The 23605-nt window shown below is 43.1% G+C and overlaps 1 long non-coding RNA gene across 4 annotated transcripts in view; it reads left to right on the forward strand.

The window, feature by feature from the left end:
- The window catches only part of LOC143924578 (uncharacterized), a 175192-nt gene that overhangs the window by 84539 nt on the left and 67048 nt on the right, over positions 1-23605 (forward strand). For all 4 annotated transcript variants that reach the window (XR_013261894.1, XR_013261895.1, XR_013261892.1 and 1 more), the window contains exon 2: positions 2470-2540. This is a non-coding gene — a long non-coding RNA (uncharacterized LOC143924578). The remainder of the gene's footprint in view (positions 1-2469; positions 2541-23605) is intronic.

The raw sequence follows: 23605 nt of genomic DNA on the forward strand, positions 1-23605 counted from the left end.
CGCTAATACAAGCTATGCTATGTTGCCATTAAACCCAGCAGAAGCAATTTTGTCCAGTAGCAGATTATGGTGGTGATCAGGAAGCATATATGGAGGCATTCCAGTTGTCGCTATTCTGTCTCTCAGGTCTAATGGTCAAAGGTGCAATGGATGCTTTTTATCAAGGTGGAAGTGATTTTTGGAGTGTAAGTGATAATTCGCTTGTACTTTAATTCTCATGTTTCTTCCTACCTTTCATTCTCTTAGTGGTTGTCATACATTTCTGGATTTCCACCAAATGAAAGTGTCTTTTTTTTTTTTTTTTTTAAGTAAGATTTCTCTATCTATTTAAGTATATCTATACTTTCTTAGCTAGCACAAAACCTATTTCTGTATAATAAGGATTTCTTCTCTTCTTCGGGCTCCCTGGAGCCAACTGATGCTGGTCAGAAGCCAGTGGCAATGTCTGGCTAGTGATCTTTTTTTTTCTGTCCAAAAATAAAGTTGAAGTGAATGTAACCAGTTTGTCACAGGTGGAAGGGAACCCAAGTCAGCTAGCTCACATGAGAAACAGGAGAAGCCAGAGAAAATATATGAGGACCTACCTGACAAACAGGAAGTGGGGCCAGATAAAGGGAAGCTTGCTGAGGAGCAGGAGTTTAAAGAGAGTGGATAGCCTGAGGAGCATGAGGGGCAGGAGGAGCACAGACATCAAGCACAGCCTACTTAAATTAGTAAAAAGAGGTTCCACCATGGCACTGCATTGTTTGGATGGCCTAGACATGGAGACTTATCTTGTAACCTTTTTACATTGAATGTTCTCGTTTGATCATTTTAGTAGAGAATTGTTTGTTTGTTTTTTGTTGTTGTTGTTTTTTTTTTTTTTTTTTTTTTTTTTTTTAGTAGCAAGATGAACGTTCAGCTAAAATTTTAATCTCGTTTTGAAGAGTTCAAATTTCTTTCAGTAGCTGTATGTTGAAGTTTTTCTCTCACTTTCAGTCTCTGTGGCATCGACGCTAAAATATAGGGGAGTTTTACCAGGAAAGGAGGGCTTGGATAACAAAAATATATTCTCAGAATTTCTTTCCTTTCCCAACTCTACTGAAAATATGCTTTTTGATTTCCTCTATATTCCTTTTGGAGAGATTTGTCTTTTCTTCCTATTTTCATGTGGTAATGAAGACCATGCAGAAGTTGTAATCCTCTGCTCTATCCAAAACATAATAACACGTTTGGTCTGGGCTTTAAATAGTTTATTCCCCAGAGATGATTCCCATTTCATCATAACCACAGAGCTAGTAAATTTACAGATTATTAAATGTTTACACAGCACTGTTTGTAAAAAATAAACTTAATGTGAATATATCAGGCTCCATTCACACCTAGGCGTTCTGAATTGCTCCAATTCTGCCCGTGATTCCAAATCACAGCAAAACACATGACACGTTTGTGATGCCATTACTTCTTACTGGCACCCCAATTGTGGTGCTATTTTGCTGTGATTGTCGTACTGCAATTGCAGCAAATCGTAACACACGCCACTGTTGCCCAAAAGAAGCTCCTGCTCCTTTTTAATGACAAGCTTTGTGTGTTGCAATTTAGCAGCGATTGCAGCGCAATTTATCAAGGCACAGTCGCACTGCGATTGGGGTGCCATGAAGAAATAATGGCATGGCAAACGCATCCCGCATTTTGCTGCGATTTGGAAATGCAGACAGAATCGCAGAGATTCCACTTGCGATTCAAATTTAATAGGTGTTAATGGAGCCTCAATGTTGCTATGTGACAGGATAAAGCGGTCATTGCCCAATCCTTATAGCAAAACTCTGCAATGCCCATACGGGGCAAAACAACTGGTTTTAAGGCTTACATCATCAGCCATGCAGATTCACCTTTTCTTTCCTCCTCCACTGCTCTGTTCAGTGAGCCGCAGGCACTTCTGTGTAGGTAGTGCTTAGCAATTGACATCTTAACTGTTATAAAGGGGTGCTTTAAGAGATAACAGCTCTGTGTAAGTTCAAGGTCATGACTTGAAGCTTACAAAGGACCTCATCTCCTTGTTCTCCAAAACATAATGAATTATTAGGTAAGCAAAATGAAGGCAAGCATCCTGAAGAGACTGGCAACAAAGTAAATCTGGTGTTCTCCCTTGCCAGTATACTTTATTATGTGTCAGCATTTTGTTGTTGCCATTGTAGTCAACTCACAGATACCTTAAAACAGGCTGGAAAATCTTTTAGCATGCGATGTTTAGAAAGGAAACTCAGCAAGATGCAACCATTTCATAAATCCACTATAAAATGCATGAAACCTGCAACAGATTATACAGACAGGCCTTTGGCCATCTGTCTAAATTTAACTAGCATGGAGTATTATGTTTTTTTTGTTTTTTTTTTACTGTGGGGTCTAGCTCTATTCCACTGTTCAAATGCTTAATGAATAAAGTCAATTTTATTATCCTAATGATTACAAACTATTATTATCTAACAGCTCCCGAAGAGATGCAGTCTTCTGGCTATGAGGAGCCTACACCCCAGCCTTCACTGGTGGAGAACTTACTGGTAAGTAATTGAAATGCAACGTTAAAAAAAGATTCCAACTATGCAGTATGTTGAATGGGTAATTGTTAAGTTGAAGAGTGATAATACACTCATTTAACTACAATGTGAAAGCTGTATTGCCTTTTTAATATGCAATTAAGGGCAAGCAAAATATTTTTGTCCAATTTTTCTGTGACCATAACTGTGTGAAAGTTAGCTATCATTTTTCTCAGCTTGTGTAGATGTAAAGTGTAGACTTGCTGAGTGGACTTTACTGAAGTGTGAATTTCATTGAAAGTGGAAGTAAACCCATGGATTTAAACAGTTAAAAAAAAAAGGCATGCCGGGAATGCTAACTGCACATTGGCTGTGCTCTCAGCCAAACTATCAAACCATCCAATGGCTGGTGTCATAACGAATCACATGTGCAGCACCATAGCAGTTGAAGATTAAACAGAGGCAAAGATGGCAGCTTCCTTGGCTGAAAACGATAGGGGAGTTTACTTCCACTTGAATTAAGGAGGTTATTTAGACATTAAAGGAGCATGCGATCACATGGTAACACAGCCCATTAATCTAAATGAACTTAGGTACACCCTAACAAACTCTATAGTGCATATATTTTGCCTACTAGTGCTACATGCTCTCTACTCTTATTTAAACAGCAATGCTTTCTTTTTCTAATTGGATTGGATTTAACCAATTGGCACAAGGGCGGCACAGTGGTGTAGTGGTTAGCACTCTCACCTAGCAGCAAGAAGGGTCGCAGGTTCAAATTCCACGACACTACCTGCCTGGAGTTTACATCTTCTCCCTGTGCCTGCGTGGGTTTCCTCCCACACTCCGAAGACATGCAGGTAGGTTAATTGGCTTCTATCCAAAATTTGCCCTAGTATATAAATGGGGACCTTGGATTGTGGGCTCCTTGAGGGTAGGGACCAATGTGACTGTGCAATGTACAGTGATGGGGACAATTGTAGACACTCAGGATGGATTGATGTCTTTATTCAACCTTACTAACTATGTAACCACCTAAGGACCTGAAGGATTTGCCCCTTAATGACCAGGCCATTTTTTGCAATACGCACTGCGTCGCTTTAACTGACAATTTTTCCCACAAACAGAACTTTCTTTTGGTGGTATTTGATCACCTTTGCAGGTTTTTTCTTTTTTGTTTTGTTTTTGCGCTATAAAAAAACAGCGACAATTACAATTTTTTTTCTTTACTTTTTGCTATAATACATATCCAAGGAAAAAAATATAAAAAAAAAACACATTTATTCATTAGTTTAGACCGATATATATTCTTATACATATTTTTGGTTAAAAAAAAATGCAATAGGCTTATATTGATGGTTTGCACAAAAGTTATCGCATCTACAAACTATGGGATAGATTTAGGGACTTCTATTTATTTTTATTGTTTTTACTAGTAATGGTAGCAATCTGCGTTTTTTTATCAGGACTGCAACATTGCCGCGGACAAATCTGACCCCAAATGACACTTTTTGGGGACCAGTGACATTATTACATTGATCAAAGCTATAAAAATGCACTGATCAATGTAAAAATTACACTGGCAGAGAAGGGGTTAACACTAGGGGGCAATCAAGGGGTTAAGTGTATTCCCCGGGTGTGTTCTAACTGTAGGGGGGTGGGCTCACTGGGACATGACAGAGAACTCTGTTTCTGAGCAATCGGAACAGTAGATCTCTGTCATGTTTCCTGTCAGAATGGGGTTCCGCTTGTTTACACTAGCAGATCCCCATTCTGCCTCTGTACTAGGTCATCGAGGGTTGCCAGCAGACATCGAATCTGCCCGACCCAAGGGCATGCTCCTGCAGCATGGAAGTGAGACCGCTCCACCGCAACTGCACCTGCGCGAGCCACCGTACAGGTATAGGGGTTTCCGCAGGAAAGCCGACCTGCCACCGTATAACGATTGCGGCTGGTTGGCAAGTGGTTAATTAAAACAATGTATGAATCGCGTGTGAAAGTTATATGACTCTTGTGTGCAAGCATTTACAATATAATTAGACCCCACAGAATACAATATGAAAATGTGGGAGAAAATAACAGTTTTAATGGAGTTTATGAAGAGCAAAGTGGATAGGATTATGGTTAATAATAAACAAGCCAGCACAATTTTAGAAAAAATTTATCTCATGGTTGTATTATTGGTTGCCGGACACTTAGGGGTTGATTTACTAAAGGTAAAAAGACTCTGCAAGTGCAATTGTTCCAGAGCTTAGTAAATGAACAGATGTTCTGCTGACTTCCATCATCCAATCATGTGCACGTAAAAATGATGTTTCTTTATCGTACACCATGGTACACAGAGCCTTAGGCCCCTTTCACACATGCGGACAGTATGTCCGTATTTCATCCATCCGTTTGCGGATGAAATACGGACATACATGCATCCCTATGGGATAGCGGGTGTCTGCGGATGAACATCCGCAGACACCCGCTATTGTCCGCCTCCGCAATTGTCCGATTCTGCAGACGGAGGAAAATTCTATTTTTCTATCCATCTGCAGAGCGGATCGGATGAACACGGACAGATGGTCCATGCTCATCTGATCCCCCATAGAGGAGAGCGGAGAGCTGACAGGGCGGTCCATGTACAGTGTGCCGGGACTGCCCTATCCACCGCTGGCTCAGCGGGGACAACGGAGCGATCCCCGCTGAGCGAGCGGATCATCACGGGGCGGATCATTACTGATCCGTCCCGTGTGAAAGGGGCCTTAAGTGATTACTTAATGGGTTATGGGCTACCTTCAGATGTTGACACTGGTATACCCAATACAGAAAGTTGACTCCCCTATATAATCCCTCTTTCTTCAAGGAGTACCTCAGTTTTTTCGCCAGTGTCTTAGGTGTTGGTCACGAGTGAAGATATGCTCTGAGGAGCTCCAGGAGGGATCCATGCTGGATTTAAAAAACCTCCACATCCAGATCCATCCACACCACTGCGGCCACAGGAGGGTACCTGGGCCTCGCATTGAAGAACGAGGTTTTGCCTGTAGCACTTGTCTTTGAGGGCTGGACCCTGGGAACCAGGACTCTTTTTGGTCTTGCTACATTACCTAAAGTTGTCCTGAGGGGTGCTATACAGGTCCAAAAGAAGTGGAACCCCTAGTAAAAGAGACCCAAACTTTGAAGGTTTAACTATGCTGCCAGCCGTGATGGGTGAAGTTTAGAGTTGTCTGTTTTCAGCAGTATCCTGCAGCGAGGAAAAGGTAAGAGAAAAGCTTAGGAACTGCAAAGTCAACCTATCCCTTTTCTTTCATATGTAACATTATAATGCCTTAAAGTCTCCTCCAGAGGGAGTAAGAATGCATATACCCTGTCAATCTGTGCTACAACAGCCTGTGTCCTAGCAGCTGGAGGGGTTCTTTATTTCCTCTCCCCCCCCCCCCCCATTGAGGAAACTGAGTGGCTGGGGGTACATGTACATTACATTTGTAAGCAGTTTTGTGAAACGAATTTTGCTATGCTGCCATTACAGTGTGACAAGCCCTAAAGGCTGACAAACTGCTAAAGTACCCCCCCCCCCCCCCCGCCCGCCTCTTTCTTAGCTAAACATTTTTAACTTTCCTATGCAAAAGAAGACAGCCTTTCTCAAAGGAAGACAGTAACACCGCCTGGCGGCTGCAGTCTCCTATCCGCCTTCTGGTTTGTGTCTCAGACCCGAATCCTGTGCTGTCCGCGCACGCCGGCTGAGGTTTTCCTTTAGAAATAAGGAGGAGGGAGGGTCGGGGAAGAGGTGTGGCTAAAGCGGTCAGGTGCTGTGTGTGGACTGGTCATCCTTGTGAAAGCACACGCCACACAGGCAATCAGGTTTACAACTGAGAGGGCTTAAAAGCTGATGCTCTGAGAACTAAATGTGTCTACCAGAGCCGCTGAAGCAAGAGCTGCCACAGGATACAGGAGCGCTGGAGTACGTGAGGGGTGTACACAGGCATTTCCAGTACAAGAAAAGACGTTATTGTTTAGCATCAGATTAATCTACTCCAAGAAAAGGATTTTACAGATAAGCCGTTATAAAAATCCTATTTTTTTTATTGTCCTTGCACGTGATTGGGTACTGTTTACAAAGTGAAGCCTTACCTAATTTACTAAGCTCTGGAGCAACTGCACTTGCTGGGGGCAACTTTTACTTTATAAAGTGCACAGGGGTTGCTTTATTAAAGGCAAATAGACTGTGCACATGATTGGATGATGAAAGTCAGCAGAGCTTCTGCTTATTTACTAAGCTCTGGAGCAGCAGTACTTGCAGAGTGCAACTGCACTTTGCAAAGGGTACAGTCCATTTGCCTTTAGTAAATCAACCCCTTAGGGTTAGACCTGCATGAGAAAGGTGCCACTTGGAAAAAGGTGATGTAGACAAAGGCTTTGCAATCCTATATCATTGTCCCTGGATCTATTACTAGCTGTTTTACTAATAACTTTCTTTAACTAGCCATAGTTCAATCAGGTAGTGTGCAGGAATCCTCACCCTCACTAAAGACGAATGGGATGACTGCGTATATCCCTACCTGCCCTCTATGATTTTGGCTAGAAACGTTAATACAACTAAAATTCCTGCATAGTACATACTAAAAGATTTGCCACTATTTATCCTCAGGTAGACCAAAAGTGCACTAGGTGCGCTGCTGAACCTGGTACCTTTTTGGTGCTTCATGCATTTTCTCTCTACAGTTCATTACTGTGAAATATTTTATTTTGTTTGTTTGTTTGTTTGTTTTTTTATTGTAATGCCTAATTTGTTTTTAAAATAAAAACTTTCTGTTAAAAAAAAAAATGTACAGGGAGAACATGCAAACTCCAGGCAGGTAGTGTCGTGGTTGGGATTCAAACCAGCGACCCTTTTTACTGCTAGGTGAGAGTGCTACTCTCTACACCACTGTGTGTTATTAGGAACACATTGACACTCAAAGCAGATTGCACACCAAGTGCATTTTGAATGTGGTGCATTCTGGTGTGAAAAGTCATCAAAGTGTAATTAAGTCATCTAATGGCGCGTACACACAAATGGACTTTGTTTCAAATCTGTCTGATGGACTCAGTTCCTATCGGGAAAACCGTTCAACTGTATGCTGGTCCGACGGACCAAATACGGCACAAGGGCAACTATTGGCTACTGGCTCTTGAACTTCTTTTTCTAGTCCCGTCGTACGTCATCACGTTCAAAACAAACAGATTTTCTAAAGGACTTTTGTCCGTTCATGGGCTGGCAAGTCCATTCGTTCGGAAGTCCATCGTAACTCTGTTGAAAGTCCGTCGGGAAGACCATTGGACCTTTTCTGCTGGAAAGTCCGGTCGCTTGTACGTGCCATTAGTATTTTGAGAAAAAATAACTGTTTATATATTACAATAAAAACTATTTTTCAAATAAACAGGAGGCTCCCCACTAGAGAACAGAGGCTGGGGATGACACCTTCAAAAGAAGAACCTGTATTTATAGTTTTCAATCAGTTTATTTTATTTATTACATCATTTTTATATTTTCAAAATGACTGACTTGACTAAACAACACTTGATATCAGAATATCTACCTTGGGCAATGGCTTTTAAATCTATTCACTTTAGATTTAAATGAAAAATGTGCATGAGCCCGCTTCAATAATGCATGTGAAAACACAAAGAAAATTACTCATAAGAGGACACCTGCCTAATGCAACAAACAAATTCACCCCTATGAACATGCTTAGATCTTAATAGATCCTCAAAGAAGTCTTTCTGTTTCTTTTGGTCCCTCTGTTATAACCTTAATGCTGAATTCCAGGTATGTTTTTTTTTTTTTTTTGCTGATGCACAGCAAGTATGAATATATCTTACTTTCAGGGTCACGGGTGACAATCACTGTAGTAGTCATCGCTAGTACAGTGATCACTGCTGTCTGCCGGGTCCTTGAGGGCCTGCCTTCCTATGTAGGGAACACAGGGCCACTTGCTCTGCACAGTCACCATCTACAGAACACCTTGCATCTTTATCAATGAATGCAAATGTTCTGTAATTGGACAAGGTGGAGATATTGACATCACCACCCCACTTCTTCACATTCAGTCAGAGGATGCCGCTCAGCAACAGCTTGAAACGGGACTGGAAGATAGCAGCGGTCACGGTAGTAGCGGTAACTACTACACAGATTGTCCCCTTCCAGAGGGATCCCACAGTTCTGTTTTATCCATAGTTATATTTGTGCAAGCTATACCTGGAGTACAGCCTTAACATCCATTCTTAAATAGATAATGCTACCTGATTTACTAAAACTTATATGTGTAGAAATGACCTGTATGCTGATTCTACAGTTGTTTGTTGATTTGCATTTTGCACTCTTTGCCAGTGTATGTTCATTCTAATCTTGTTCCTAACAATTCTATACAATGTTCTGACAGTGTTAAACCTTTTGACACCCAAGCCCACCACCCAGTAATACAGCATTTTTCCATGAGTCTGCCAAATTCCAGCACCACCACATGACCTTTTGTTCTGGCACTTCTGCTAAGCATCAGAATACACATTATAATGAGTATTAAAAGCATCATCATTTGCACTGGTTAAGGGTTTTATGGGTCAATTTTGCTGAGGAATATATTTAGCAGATTACAGACTCTTGAATATGCAAGGAACTTCACAACATAAAAAAACTGGATAGCTGGCAATTGTGCTTTTTAGGCCTGCGGGAAACGATAGCTGTATCAAAATACAAGTATATTATTTCCTGACTAAATGATATTTTAATGAATACTGTCAAATGTAATTTAATATCATTTCTATAGTTGTGCTCAAATTCAACATTCTTTGCAATCAAAAAATTAGGACTTAATCATGGGTTTGGGAATCAAATTATTCAAGTCTGCTGCAGCATTTTATCAGTGTCATATTGTTTTGCTAAATATTCAGACTACTAACAAACTTTCACACAGTCACACAATTGTAGTTGTCTTGGTATTACTACTTTATTAAAATAGTAATGTAGGGGGCGTGGCTTAGCGGCTGATGTAGGAAGACGTGCTTACCTTGAGCTCCGCCGGCCATCCGTGATTCCATCCTTCCAGTCTGCCCTGAAACGCCGTTTTCGGGGCCCCTACCTCCTGCCCCGCTAGGTGAAGCATCCCGGACCACCGCGGTACATCCCGGGACCCCCGCTGTGATGTCCAGACGCCATACCGGAGGGAAGGGGCAGACGGACCCCCCAGGCCAAGATGGTGCCGGCGCACGGCGTGCAGCCAAAGACCAATACAAGGAAGCAGCACAGAAGCTCCTCTATGGCGGTAAATCATACAAGGATGCCCTGGCTGGCCAGCCCTCTACTCAAGCTACCCCTGGAGGCTCTCCTGAGGCAGATGACACAGTCCCCTTGGAGGATGAGGATGGATTGTCTGCAGCATGGCAAACAGTGAGTACACCCAGGGACAGTGTTAGGCCTGACACACAGGCCATCCCCTCCCCAGTGCTGGAAAATGAGCCTACACTAAGGGACATATTCACTGCTGTCACCTCCTGTAATCACTCTATTGCAGCCCTCTCTGAGGACATTAAAGGGGTTAAAGCTGAAATAACGTTTGTCCGCCATGACATGCAAAAGCTCAGGGAGAGAACAGCTGCATTGGAAGGCAGACTGAGCACAGTAGAGGATGACCTGGCCCCCATGCAAAGGGATCTAAAATATAATTGCCATCTTACTGAACAGCACGCTATGCGACTTGATGAGATGGAAAATCGCATGAGACGCAATAATATACGCGCTTTGGGGATTCCGGAACGTGTTGAGGGTAAAAACCCGGTAGACTTTATTGAAAATTGGTTGATTGCCACCTTTGGTAAAGAATCCTTGTCACCGCTTTTTGCAGTGGAACGTGCCCACCGGGTGCCGTCTCGCCCCCTACCTCCGGGCAATCGTCCCAGGCCCTTCTTGTTTAAACTCCTCAACTATAGAGACAGGGACACCATTCTCTCTAAAGCGCGGGGGTTGTCGGACAAGATGGAGATTGAGAATTCCAGGATTTCACTATTTCAGGATTTTTCAGCAGAGCTCCAGAAAAAGCGTGCAACATTTCTTGAAGTTAAGAGGCGCCTTCGGGACCTTAACGTTCAATATGGTATGCTATATCCAGCCAGGCTCAGAGTTACGGCCCTGGGTTCAACGCACTTTTTTGATCGCCCCGCGGCGGCAGCACAGTGGCTTGACCAGGAGTACAACGCACTCAAAGCCGCCAAACTTCAAAGATCTCCTCCACGCTAACGGCACTTTCAAACAGGCTGACTGGACTTCCACTTTTGCAGGACCGGCAGAAGGCTGAGGTTTGTGGTTCCACTGTAACCCTACTAGAACTACAACATGCCTGTGTATGTGAAACCCCGTTTGTCATCAGGGAGAGTCCTCTCTGGGTGTTTCCATGGCCTTCCCCCAGCCCCCAAGTTTCGGATGGGGCCTATTATTCTGCTATCTTTCCCATGGGTGAGCCCCATGGGCTTTAATACAGAAGATGCCACGGTTTTTTGCTGTTTAACTGTTTTTCTTTTCTTTTTCTTTTTGGTTCATTTTTTCTCTCTCAGGATCGCAACGGACAAGGACTATTTTCTGGCCTGTCTGCACCCCTCTGGGCGCCTCTTCCTAGCTGCGGCAGCTCCTGTCGGACTTTTTTCTCTCCAGATTTGGGACATCTCAGGTGATGCGACTTCCCAGTCGCTAGTTGCTGCTAAATGTGTATTAATTGCCTTTTTCCTCCCCCCTGGTGGTTTACGACTGTTAATATGGTTACTCCTACTTGCACTTATGTTTTGTATTTCTGATGGCTAAGATTAGATTTCTTTCTTGGAATGTTAGGGGGCTGGGCAGTCCGGTGAAGAGGCTGGCGGTGCTGAGGCACCTTAAAGATATGAAAGCTGACATTGTGTGTCTGCAGGAGACACATTTTGCTCCTGCGGGTACTCCTAGCCTGGGTTCCAGACTGTATATCCACCAATACCATTCTACATACTCTGCCTATGCAAGAGGAGTGAGTATTCTAATCAGACAGCATGCACGTTTCTCTTGCTCCCAACAGGTTATTGATCCGGGGGGGAGGTACATTTTTTTGCTGTGTAAGCTTGCTACTATACAATGCATTATTGCCAATGTTTATATCCCGCCGCCGTATTCGGCGGAGATTCTTAGGCGCCTAGCTGGGTTCATGGCACAGTTCCCCGGCATACCCCTGTTGGCGATGGGTGATTTTAACAACTATGTCAACGGCCTGTGGGATAAGATTCCAACTCCTCCTGTGGTGCCCTCACGCCCTAATGGCGATACTCCTTTTGCAGCTCTGTTAGCTGAACTTGGGCTGGTTGATGTCTGGCGGAGAGCCCACCCCCACTCCCGTTTATACTCCTGTTGCTCTCCAGCGTTTGGGAGCTTGTCCAGAATAGACCTGGGACTGGGGAACTCCGCCCTCCTCCCCCTAATTAGAGATTCTGGTTATGGGGTTAGACATGTATCCGACCACTCCTCTTTGTGGATTGAGATGTCCCTGTCTACTGACATCGCACCTAGGAGTTGGAAGCTTAACCCCTTTTGGCTTGCACTGTTCCCGCAGCCTGACCCCATTGCAAATGCCCTTAAACTTTTCCTGCAGGACAATTTAGGCTCGGCATCTATAGATGTAGTCTGGGATGCAGCTAAGGCCTTTCTTAGGGGGCAATTTATCACTACTATAACTGATATAAAACGGAACACTAAAGCTTGGGAACTGGAGGTCGGTAGAGCACTTAGAGAGTCGGAGCAGGCCTATGTTGACAACCCCTCGGAGGACACTAAGAGGGCTTGGTTGGGGGCGCAATCTATGTCTAGACAGGTAACTTTACAACTGGCAGAAAATAAAAGGTTTTTCCTACAACAAACACACTTTGAGGAGGGGGAATCGACAGGCCATATGCTGGCTCTGCTGGCGAGGGCCCAGGGTTCCGCTCCTATGACTCACTCACTGTGCGATTCGCAGGGAGTGACCCACTCGGATACCCCTGGGATCTTGCAGGTATTTCGATCCTTTTATGCAGATCTGTACTCCTCTAAGGTGCAGCCTGGTGATGGGGAGATTGTGGACTTTTTAAATGGTTGTGATATTCCATGCCTGTCTGCGTCGGATGGAGAGCTGTTGAACGCCCCCTTAACGGAGGATGAATTGGCTTCTGCATTGGAACATTCTCATAATAACAAAGCTCCGGGGGCGGATGGTCTCCCATCCGAGGTATACAAGCGTTATGCCGGTGTTCTTTTGCCAACCCTTTTAAAAGTGTTTAACAATGCCTTAGAGACGGGGGTCCTACCTGCTTCTATGAACGAAGCAATCATAATTGTACTTCTAAAACCGGGTAAGGTAGCAACATCACCGGACGCATATAGGCCCATCTCCTTGCTCACGACAGACGTTAAACTATTGGCTCGGGTCTTGGCAACGAGATTATCTCTGGTAATACACAAACTGATCCATAGGGATCAATCAGGTTTTATTCCCTCACGTTCCACTGCCCTAAATATTCGCCGTTTATTTTTAAACCTACAGGTCCCTGTGGATAACCCCGGTAATCAGGCCATCCTCTCGCTGGACGCGGCTAAGGCCTTTGATAGTGTTGAGTGGCCTTATCTGTGGAAAGTGATGGAGCGGATGGGGCTGGGCAGTACATTTATTAGCTGGGTCCGACTGTTATATGCCAAGCCTACGGCTAGAATCAGAGCTAATGCGGAGCTCTCCGACCCATTCGTGCTGCACAGAGGCACGAGACAGGGGTGCCCTCTGTCGCCCCTGCTCTTTGCCATGGCGCTTGAACCACTAGCAGCCAGAATGAGATCGGCTCCGGATATTGTGGGTTTCCGCAGGCCCACTGGAATAGATGTGGTATCGCTATACGCTGATGACACGCTTATATACCTGGGGGACACACAGGGTTCCCTTACGGCCACCATGAACCTGATTACCCTATTTGGTACACTGTCAGGTTTTAAGATTAACTGGGACAAATCTGTGCTGCTGCCCTTGTCCCCTCTAACGGCTCCCTTACCCCCTTGTGCAAGCATGATCCAGACGGTTACATCCTTTAAGTATCTGGGGGTGCAGATATCCCCCAAGGTGACGGAATATGCCAAACTGAATCTTATGCCATTGTTACTTAAGTTCAGGGATAAATGTAAGATCTGGTGCAAACTACCGTTATCGGTGGTGGGCAGGGTAAACCTCATTAAAATGGTGTGGGCCCCGCAGTTGCTCTATATTTGTCATAATTCCCCGACCTGGATCCCGAAACGTTGGTTCGACAAAATTGACTCTCAGTTTAGGGAATTAATATGGTGTAGAAAGACGGCCAGACTTAGTTTACATACCTTGCAACATAATAAGGACGAAGGGGGGTTGGCACTTCCACACGCTAGGATGTATTTTTTGGCTTCGCAGCTCCAGCACCTGGGTGGGTGGGGGTCAGATGATCCCCTGGACCCGATCCGAAGGATACTGGCTGACATGGTCGCCTCGGACACAGCATTGTCTAGATTAGAGGCAGGCTTCCCTCATATGGACAGGGGTTCCCCGACTATTATACTGCTGAATACCATGTGGTCTCATGTTAAAAAACTGCTACGAATACGTGGCTTCCTTGCCCTCACCCCTATTTGGCGGAATGCTAATTATGGTGAACTTTTTAAGCTCAAGGGATTTGGTAACTGGAGTAGGAGTGGTCTTCAGTATCTCTCGCAACTGTATAGTGGACGGGTACTGAAGTCCTTCATGGAAATACAAGCTGAGTTTGACATCCCACGCAGGGATTTTTTTAAATATTTACAGTTACGTCATGCGCTGCAGACACAGGCACGGAGTGTGCAGCTCTCTCTAACAGACCATCCTGTGGTGCAGGGGATATTCATGCAGATTGACCGTAAAGGCATGATCTCTAGGGGGTATGCTATGCTTCTTGACGCGGTGCAGGACCCGGCACGTCTCCCATGTCGGCAGAGATGGGAGGCGGACCTGGGGCCCGTGGACGCGGAGACCTGGAACCTTTGCTTGTCCTCCGCTCCGTTGGTGTCGGTGTCGACCTCTCATAGGCTCTCCCACCTATATTTACTACATAGGACCTATAGAACTCCAGTTAAACTGCACAGTTGGGGTGTTAGAGGGTCTCCCCTTTGCCCTAAATGTATGCGGGACCATGGGGATCTTATGCACATGTTCTGGAGGTGCCCGAAACTAAAACGATATTGGGCTGGAATTCTTGACACTATATCCTCAGTGTTCTCTGTTAGTATTCCGCGGTGCCCGTTGGTCTGCCTGTTGGGGGCCCTGGATGAGGAATCATTGACGCCCTCGACCCATACAGCCATTATCAGGTTACTATATGTAGCCAGAAAACTGATAGCGAGATTGTGGATGACCCACAGGGTTCCCACCAGGCAGCAATGGATAGAACAGGTGAACCAGATGCTGATCAGGGAAAAGATAACATACCAACACAGAAACGCACCGCACAAATTTAATGCCATGTGGGGGGGTTGGCTTGAGGTCCCGGGACTAGCTCCCCACCAACTTATACAAGACAGACTTTTACAGGGTTGACTGAAGGTCCTAGGACCGGTATATGGAGGTACATAAATGGTTATGTTCCCAGGGTGGGTCTAATCCTATGTCTCTCCCTCATCCGGTAATTGTACGGGGTGTAGGGAGACACCAGTGGGACGATATGATGGGCTGTGGGCCGCAGTATATGTTTAAGATACCTATGAGGTTGTTTCCTGATACGGAGTGGTCTATGAGAGAATGTTACTTTTTTTTTTACTTTTGGTTCCTTCTTCTTACCTTCTTTCTTCTTTATTTTTTCGTTTTCTTGATACTTTTCATGTCTCAACAGTCTTCAAACCGAACCTATTTGTATTTTTATATTTCCTGTATACTTTTGGATGTAAAAACCAATGCTACTGTAAGACTGTACTTTACTCATATGTTTGATTTGTACCATATGTGTTTTACAATAAAAACTTATTTGATTTAAAAAAAATAGCAATGTAGTTTGCATGGATAGGGATAATAACTGAGCATTATTTTGTGTTACTGAAACAATGTAAAGTTTGACCTTCTTTTTATTAGTTAACTCTAATCAATATACAGTGCCAGTTGCTTAAAGTGTATGTAAAATCCAACTAATACCTTTGGCCCCATTTGGTTTGTTAAAGTGTCAGTACAAAATATCCTTATACTCCAAATATTCTTCAAATATAACCCAAACGTATTCACTACTGAATGGTCCTCTAATCTATAATTGAGTTGTTTCCTACTTTATATTTTGAAAATAAAGAAGACAAGGGATATTAATGGTGCCACAAACACAATTATAAAAACAATATTGTATTTCATTCCATTTTTTTTTAAACGTTGGGTATTCAGTAGCTCCCAAAAAAACATTTTGTTAAAAAAAGTTTTTTTTTACAAATATTGCACTTACATATATACAGATACAGTATTAATCACAATGCTTGTTGCTCGACATGTTTTGCTTTACTGCTTCTTCAGGTCAATATACGCATATGCAAATATCTGTAAATATTGTTTTTTTTTTTCAGTATTTATTGTATTTATTCTCTTATAGTTACACATTTTTTCCAGCTAACGAAGAAGCAGCAAAGCAAAACATGTTGAGCAACAAGCATTGTGATTAACACATTTTCTGTGTATATGTGTGTATGTGTGTATATGTATATGTGTGTGTGTGTGTGTGTGTGTGTGTGTGTGTGTGTGTGTGTGTGTGTGTGTGTGTGTGTGTGTGTGTGTGTGCAATATATGAGAACATTCTTTTTTAACAAAATGTTTTTTGGGGAGTGACTGAATACCCCAAGTTTTTAAAAAGTTGGAATGAAATACAATATTGTTTTTATAATTATTGTTTATATAATATAAACTTTCCTGGGATGAAGGTGCTTTTGCCCTATGGATGGAGGTGATATATTTATAGATTGTTTCATACTTTGTTTTTAAGTTTCCTTGTAAAATCCTCCATGAGCTCTCCCTCGCCTCTATTTTCTCCCTCGCCTCTATTTAGAATGAGTAGTGCATGTTAGTTGTTGTTGTGTTCACGCTTTATGCACACTACAAGTCCCATAGTACATAGTCTCTAGTCCAGGGGTCTCAAACTGGCGGCCCTCCAGCTGTTGCAAAACTACAAGTCCCATGAGGCATTGCAAGGCTGACAGTTACAAGCATGAGTCCCACAGGCAGAGGCATGATGGGACTTGTAGTTTTGCAACAGCTGGAGGGCCGCCAGTTTGAGACTCCTGTTAGTCAGTGTCCATAGTCTGCAGCAGGTCGTAGGAGAGGGTGGCTACGTTCCTACATACAATTAGAGCAAGGTGAATGAACTTAGGTACTCTCTAACATGAAGTCAAATCATAACAGCAAAAAATAAATAAATTAGAGGTTTGGAGGAGGCTGAGAGCAATAGAAGATGCTATTTTGAGTTAAGAACCAGAAATTAGTGTCACATTAACCTCCCTGGCGGTATAATTATTTTGGATTTTAGGTGCTGAAAGTGGTACTATTATTTTGCATGAAAATTTGGCGTTTTATATTGTAGTCCTGTAATTCTTAGGAATAACTCACTTAAATCTGCCCAAACTAGAATCTAGTACACATCCCGGGTATGATAAAGATTGAAAAATGAAAACATAAATTATAATATAATAAATAATTATAAATAATGATACCAAATAATAATATAATAATAATAAAACTTATTCAATAATGTAATCAAATCAAAAACACTGAAATTCTCAAATGTTCAGTTGCAGAATTGGCACTGTCATTACTTTTCAGTATTTGATGACGGATCTCCCCACAAATTACCATCACTTAATTCTGCAAGTGATTCTAATTTATTATCGCTGTTATCACATACAAACCACTTTTGCTGTAAATGGACAGTTTTGGTTGCTATGGACAATCTCCAGTTTCCAGGCAGAAAGAAAAGTATTTATAATATAAAACTGCATGCAGGGCACTGGGCAGACCACTAGGGACAAAGAGGATGTGAAATAATTACATACAGTAATGTAATCTTACAGATTACATTATACTGTATGTAACATGTGTGTTTTATTTTTTGAATTCGGCGCTCGCAGGGAACGGAGCTCGATACTGTGATAGATCGAGCGGAGGATGAGCCGCTCGCACAGCGCGAGGGGGGGGGGGACATCGCTGGATCCAGGGGATAAGGTAAGTAAACTCATCCTGGATCCAGCGATGCAATCCCGAGCCTGCCTCGGGGTTACCGCTAATGGTACTGGATTTTCACCCCGAGCCAGACTCGAAAATACCGCCAGGGGGGTTAAATACACAATTGGAAGTATTTTTGTTTTTTTTGTAAGTGCAAAAAATAACTGTTGATCGTGTCAGAAATTCAGAGCTGTTCTGTACCCTGTGCATACTTCATGTTCTTATCTTGTGTGTCAGATTATAGATTGCGCTACCTACCCAACCATTACTAAAAATAAAAATAATAAATAAAAATAAGCCTATAACTTCTATTATTAACTGTGCTCAAGATTATGCCTAAGCATATATCACATACAAACCTTAATAATACCACCTACTTTGTATTGTGCTAATTCAGCGCTTCAATACCAACTTGCCAAGCTTTAACAAAAGCAAAAGCTCATGCACATAAAAAAAATATATATACATATGTGAACAAAAAAAGTGCAACCCAAAACACCAAAGAAACCCCCCTACTACAAGTCCATATATGCTCTCAATATCAGAGATGTGTATATAAAAATGGGGTGCGTCTCCCCTATCACAATTCTGATAAAAGTTCCTTGTTAAATAAACAATTAAATCTTCCGGTTTTCACGTGCGTAGCTCCTTACCACAAATCACCCATCATGTCACCAACACGTTACGAAATGGCAACTCCCCAGAAATAAATGGAAGCTCTCTTTTGGTTCATTCAATGGATAACCACTCCTTATACCCGCTTATTCTCCAGTCAGCAATCCACCAATTATGTAAATTCATAAAAAACATATGGAACCAACATAGTGTAAAACATTCCAACTTTTATTGTAAAAAAAATGTTAAAACCAATTGCACTCACATGTTCCTGTGTCATCTAGCCGACACTAAGCTTATAAAGCCATGAATGAAATTGCGCTCTGGGCCAATCAGTATTGTTTCACAGGTAACCTCTTTCTCCCTCTCCTTGGTTTACCTGTTGCCGGCACCTGCACTACGAACTACCTTACCAGAAACCCCTGTTGCTAGGCAGTCTTCCTAATCTGCCTCTTCCTACTCCGTGGTGATCTTCTGTCTTTTCTCCTCCTCGCGTTGTCTTCTGGGTAATGGGGTGCGCTGTGTTCTGGGAACTGTGTGTTTCCTAACAAAGCGCGTCCCATTCACAAAGTGCCACACGACTCGCACATGCGTAGTATGAAACGGGCAGTGAAGCTGCAAGGCTCCACTGCCTGTTTTCCTTAGTGAGGATGGTGGCACCAGGACCCTAGAGCCGAGGGATGGGTCAACCTCGGGCGGCCGACATTGCGGGTGCCCTGGAAAGGTAAGTGTCCTTATTAAAAGTCAGCAGCTACTTTTTTTTTAGCTGCTGACTTTTAAAAGAAAAAATTTCCGCTGGAACACCCCTTTAAGGGTATAGTAAAAATGTATAGTCCAGGCCCATATATTTTAGTTTGAGTAATATTGTCATGGAGTGCTAACCCTCAATATAAACAATGGGAGAGAGAATTTGTAATGGATCTGGGTGTTAAATAGTCTCCTCCAGACAATTAAGATATATATTTTAATTTAAATATTTATTGGATAATAGAAAAAGACATATACACATACAACTGTAGGGGAATAACACACATGCCCCTACATATAAAAACAATAGTATATGTACAACATGTCAAACAGAGATGTTAGATTGAAGTAGGCTTGTTTGCTTTGTAACAAACTCAGAATCTGTAAAAGACAGAGCATAAGCATGCATATAAACAACTATGTACATTATAAGTATATGACTCCCTGTCCCTAGAGTGTGGAGGTACTGGAGGGGAGGTGGGGGGGGGGGGGGGAGTGGGGTTTACCTTTTTAAGCCATTCAAGACATCAGGATTAAGGGGAGACAAAAATTAGCCTTTATGTTGCTGAGATGTTATAGTGGGAGTGATCCTGTAATATAGCAAATGAAAACTGCGCAAGCTGACGCCACTTTGTCCACAAAAATTATGTGCTCAGAACAGAACTTGTACTTTACAATGATATTATGTCCCTCCTACTGACAGTTTATCCTGACTGGATCTCCTTTTTCATGTCTTAAATTGACCATACAAAATGTAATCTGTACATTTGTAATGGTATCAGAGACTTGATGAATATCGTTTAAAAAGTACTTAAAAATTTCTCTTTCTTTTAACATTCAGTTTTGGAATGAATGGAATTTCCTAAATGAAAACCACATACACATTCACAAACAATTTCCTCACTTTTTCTCTGATCTTTTTTGCTACTATGGTCAAAATGTGTCATTGATTTGACCCATTAAAGGATAAGTTCACCTACATGTTACACCCATATTCAGGGATGGACAGACCGGCCCCCACTGCTCTTCTTTCCCTTACTAGCATTCACGATTTAAAAAGAATGTGCCAATTGGGAATCCACCTGCCCAGTTGCGTCACTAGTTCACTGTATTCTGTGAATGTAAAACGACAGTGTCCAGCAACCTTTGTGGGCTGTCGGCTTGTAGTTTTCAATGAACTACCACAGTGCTGTGGTAATTTATTTTCTCTTCCTGTCATATTTTATCTGCTTGCCCGTATGGGATGTATGGGCACACAGATACACTAAGGCCGCGTACACACGCGGGGACTGTTCGGCCAACTTTGTCCGCTGAACAGTGTTTCGGCGGACAGTCCGCCTGTGTGTGGGCTTTCAGCGGACAGTTTCAGCGAACAGTCCGCTGAACAAGGTTTTTCGGAAATTCCGAAAAACTGTCCGCTGAAACTTTGTTTCAGCGAACAGTCCCCTCGTGTGTAGGCTTGTTCGGCAAACTAAGTTCCGCGCATGCTCAGAAAGGATTTACACGCCGAAAGTTATAATGCAGTGTATAGGACGTCGTATTTTTCGTCCCGTCGTACGTGCCGTTCACGTCATCGCGCACGGTTTCAGCAAACTGTTCGTCCGTCGTGTGTGGCCATGTCCGTCCATGCTAATTTTGAGCGGACTGTTTGCCGAAACTGTTTGACGGACAAAGTTGGGTGAACAGTCCCCGCGTGTGTACGCGGCCTGACAGTCTGCAGGAGACCTGCATGGCACCAGCAATCTGCCGATCGCTGGTGCAATGCTTTAGAGGCACCAGAAACAAAAGATAATAAATGCATATTTATTTTTACCTGCAAAGGTGAACTTAACCTTTACCTAAACCAAACAAGCTTTCTGAAAACAAATTTTTTATTTATTTTGAACAAAACTTTACGTGTGTATGGCCAGCTATGTGCAATGATCATTTTACAAAGCAAAATATATTATTTTGTGTAAAGTACAGATCAGTGGGCATGGTGAAGAAGCCCATAGTCATCACTTCTCTCTTTTTTTTTTTTTTTTTTTTTATAATACAATTTTTATTGAAAAAGAAAAAGGCACTGGAATACAGAGGTACAGAGATCTCCAACAACTGGAGGAGTAAGATGCCAACAAAGTTTCAAAATAAACAGGAGAAGAGTATGGTGAGGTTGCGCATATAAACACTCTTAGAATGACATGTCCATAAAGGTGCGAAATACAAAGATACAGTTTGGTAATTTCAGGTCAGCTACCAAGAATGAGAGAAAAGGGAGTTAGAAACTAATGCCGCGTACACACGGTCGAACTGTTTGACGTACTTAGTCCGTCATACAATCCGACGGACAATCCGTCGTACTTTCCACTGAACGGACTTGACCACACACGGATGCACAAACAGTCCGTCGAAAGCTTGCGCGATGACGTGTACAGCACGTACGACGGGACTAGAAATAGGAAGTCCAAGACACAGCAAAGCACCCTTCCGCCGTGTAAATCCTTTCTGGGCATGCGCCATTCTTAGTCCGTCGAACTAGCATACTGACGACCCTATTGTCCGCTGAAACCAAAGTACGACGGACAGATTTTTGGAAAATCCGAAATTCTTAGTACTCCAGACTGCACGCTGAAAAAGTCCGCTGAAGCCCACACACGAGCGGATTGTCCGCTGAAATGTGTTTCAACGGACTAAGTACGTCAAACAGTTCGACCGTGTGTACGCGGCATAAGAAGGGCCTGGTATGGTTCGCAACATGGTACTATGGAGATCTCCGTCTCGGTCTGATAAGGGGTCTGTCTGGGGGAGAAAGTTGGGGCCAAAAGTGTGAGGGGTTGATTCTGCCCCAGTGAGGTCTTGGAGCAAATGATGGGTCATTCTAGGTGTCAGACTTTCCAGGTCGCATCATGGAGTTACCTGAAAGGATTCCATAGATAATGGTGACAGTGATGTGTTGTTGGGAATCTGTGCCATTGAGATGTAATGGCATGTGTGTGTGCCTAGGCTGGGATGCCAGGGGTCAGGAATCGGTCGAAGGTAGGGGGCAGGAGGGGGAAGAGGAAGAAAAGAAAGGAAAAAGAAAGAGAAAAAGAGGGGGGAGGGGGGGCAGTAGGGAGGGCTGAGGGGGTGAGCAAGGGTTCAGGAGAAGCTTAAGTTGTCTGGGGTCCACTTCCCCATGACCCCCCTCGGAGCATGTTAAGTGATACATGGCTTGTCTCCTCACCCGCCTCCCAAGTACTGAGATCTCCAACTCCAATGTATACTGGGATTTGTAGGTCAGAGTATCAAATCTACAGTTCAAAAGGTCCTTATCTGTACGCGTCCGAGTAAGCGGTAGTGGCCTGGAAGTGTTTCCAACAAGCCCATTTTGTGCTGAATTTAGAGGGGGTGTCCCTGGATACGTGAATCAGCTCCTCCATTTCAGCTGTTTTGTTGATTCTGGTGAACCACTCTTTAATGGAGGGAACCCTGGATGAGCCCCAGTGAACAGGGATACATTGTTTCGCCGCGTTAAGCATGGTCATCACTTCTCTTATTAAATAAATGATCTTGTAGTGTGTTCTGCATAGTAACTTAAACATTCATTTGCAAAGAAGGTATGATCTGAGTGCTGAACATATATCCAAAGGCCTACTTAAAGCATAATTTTACATTTAGAAATAAATGATCTCTTTGTACTTATTAATGTCTCAATATCTGCCATGGAGAGGTTTTTAAAAGATGTATAGCTTAACCAATGACTGTGGACATATGTTCCCACCTCCAGAGATTTTGATTAATCTTCATTACCTCTATTCTCTTTCTGTTCTAAATATTTTAGTCTTTCCCCTACAACTTGAATACAAGGGCTCAGCATTTTAATATTCATGTTTGGTGGAAGTTAAAAACTTCAGGTCCCTTGCTTATTTAATCAGTTTTCAGGCTAATTTGTAATCCGAGCACTAGTTGCTTCCGGAGTGCTGAATAATATGGAATTTTTAAAATCCTCAATATAGCTGTCAACCATGTGAGGCTTGCTGTAGGAAGTTTTCCTGAGTCAACTGTGGAGGCAAAATGAATTATATTTTAATAAAAACATTGGTGGATCAGTTGGACTACACTGTGTTCAATGCCATTTCAAGCAGTAAGAAGGACATGCAGTAATACATAATTAAAACTGTAATAAAACATGGGCTGGCACGAATGTGGAATCCTGCACTTAAATGGCAAGCACAGGGCAGAGCAGGGTTGAGTGGGGGCAGGGGTGGTCAGGAGGAGAGGCTGACCCAGGGGTGGTGTTTTTATGTAGGGGGCTGCATGCAAGCTGCTCCCTCCATATGCAGACTTCCACAGGTGAGTGTTGGGAAGACATGACTACCTGCTCTGCTGCACTGGTCTCTGTGATTCTGCTCTTGCATCTGTCCCAGGTGCTTGAAGGTGATATCTCATACAAGCACATGGTAAAGACGTGAGAGGTGGATTGGCAGGGACCAGCACTCCAGGACAGGTAGCTATGTTAAGCTGCTT

Source organism: Lithobates pipiens, unplaced genomic scaffold, assembly GCF_037356315.1.
Source record: "Lithobates pipiens isolate NorthernLeopardFrog02 unplaced genomic scaffold, aLitPip1_a1.2 Scaffold_22, whole genome shotgun sequence".
NCBI lineage: Eukaryota > Metazoa > Chordata > Amphibia > Anura > Ranidae > Lithobates > Lithobates pipiens.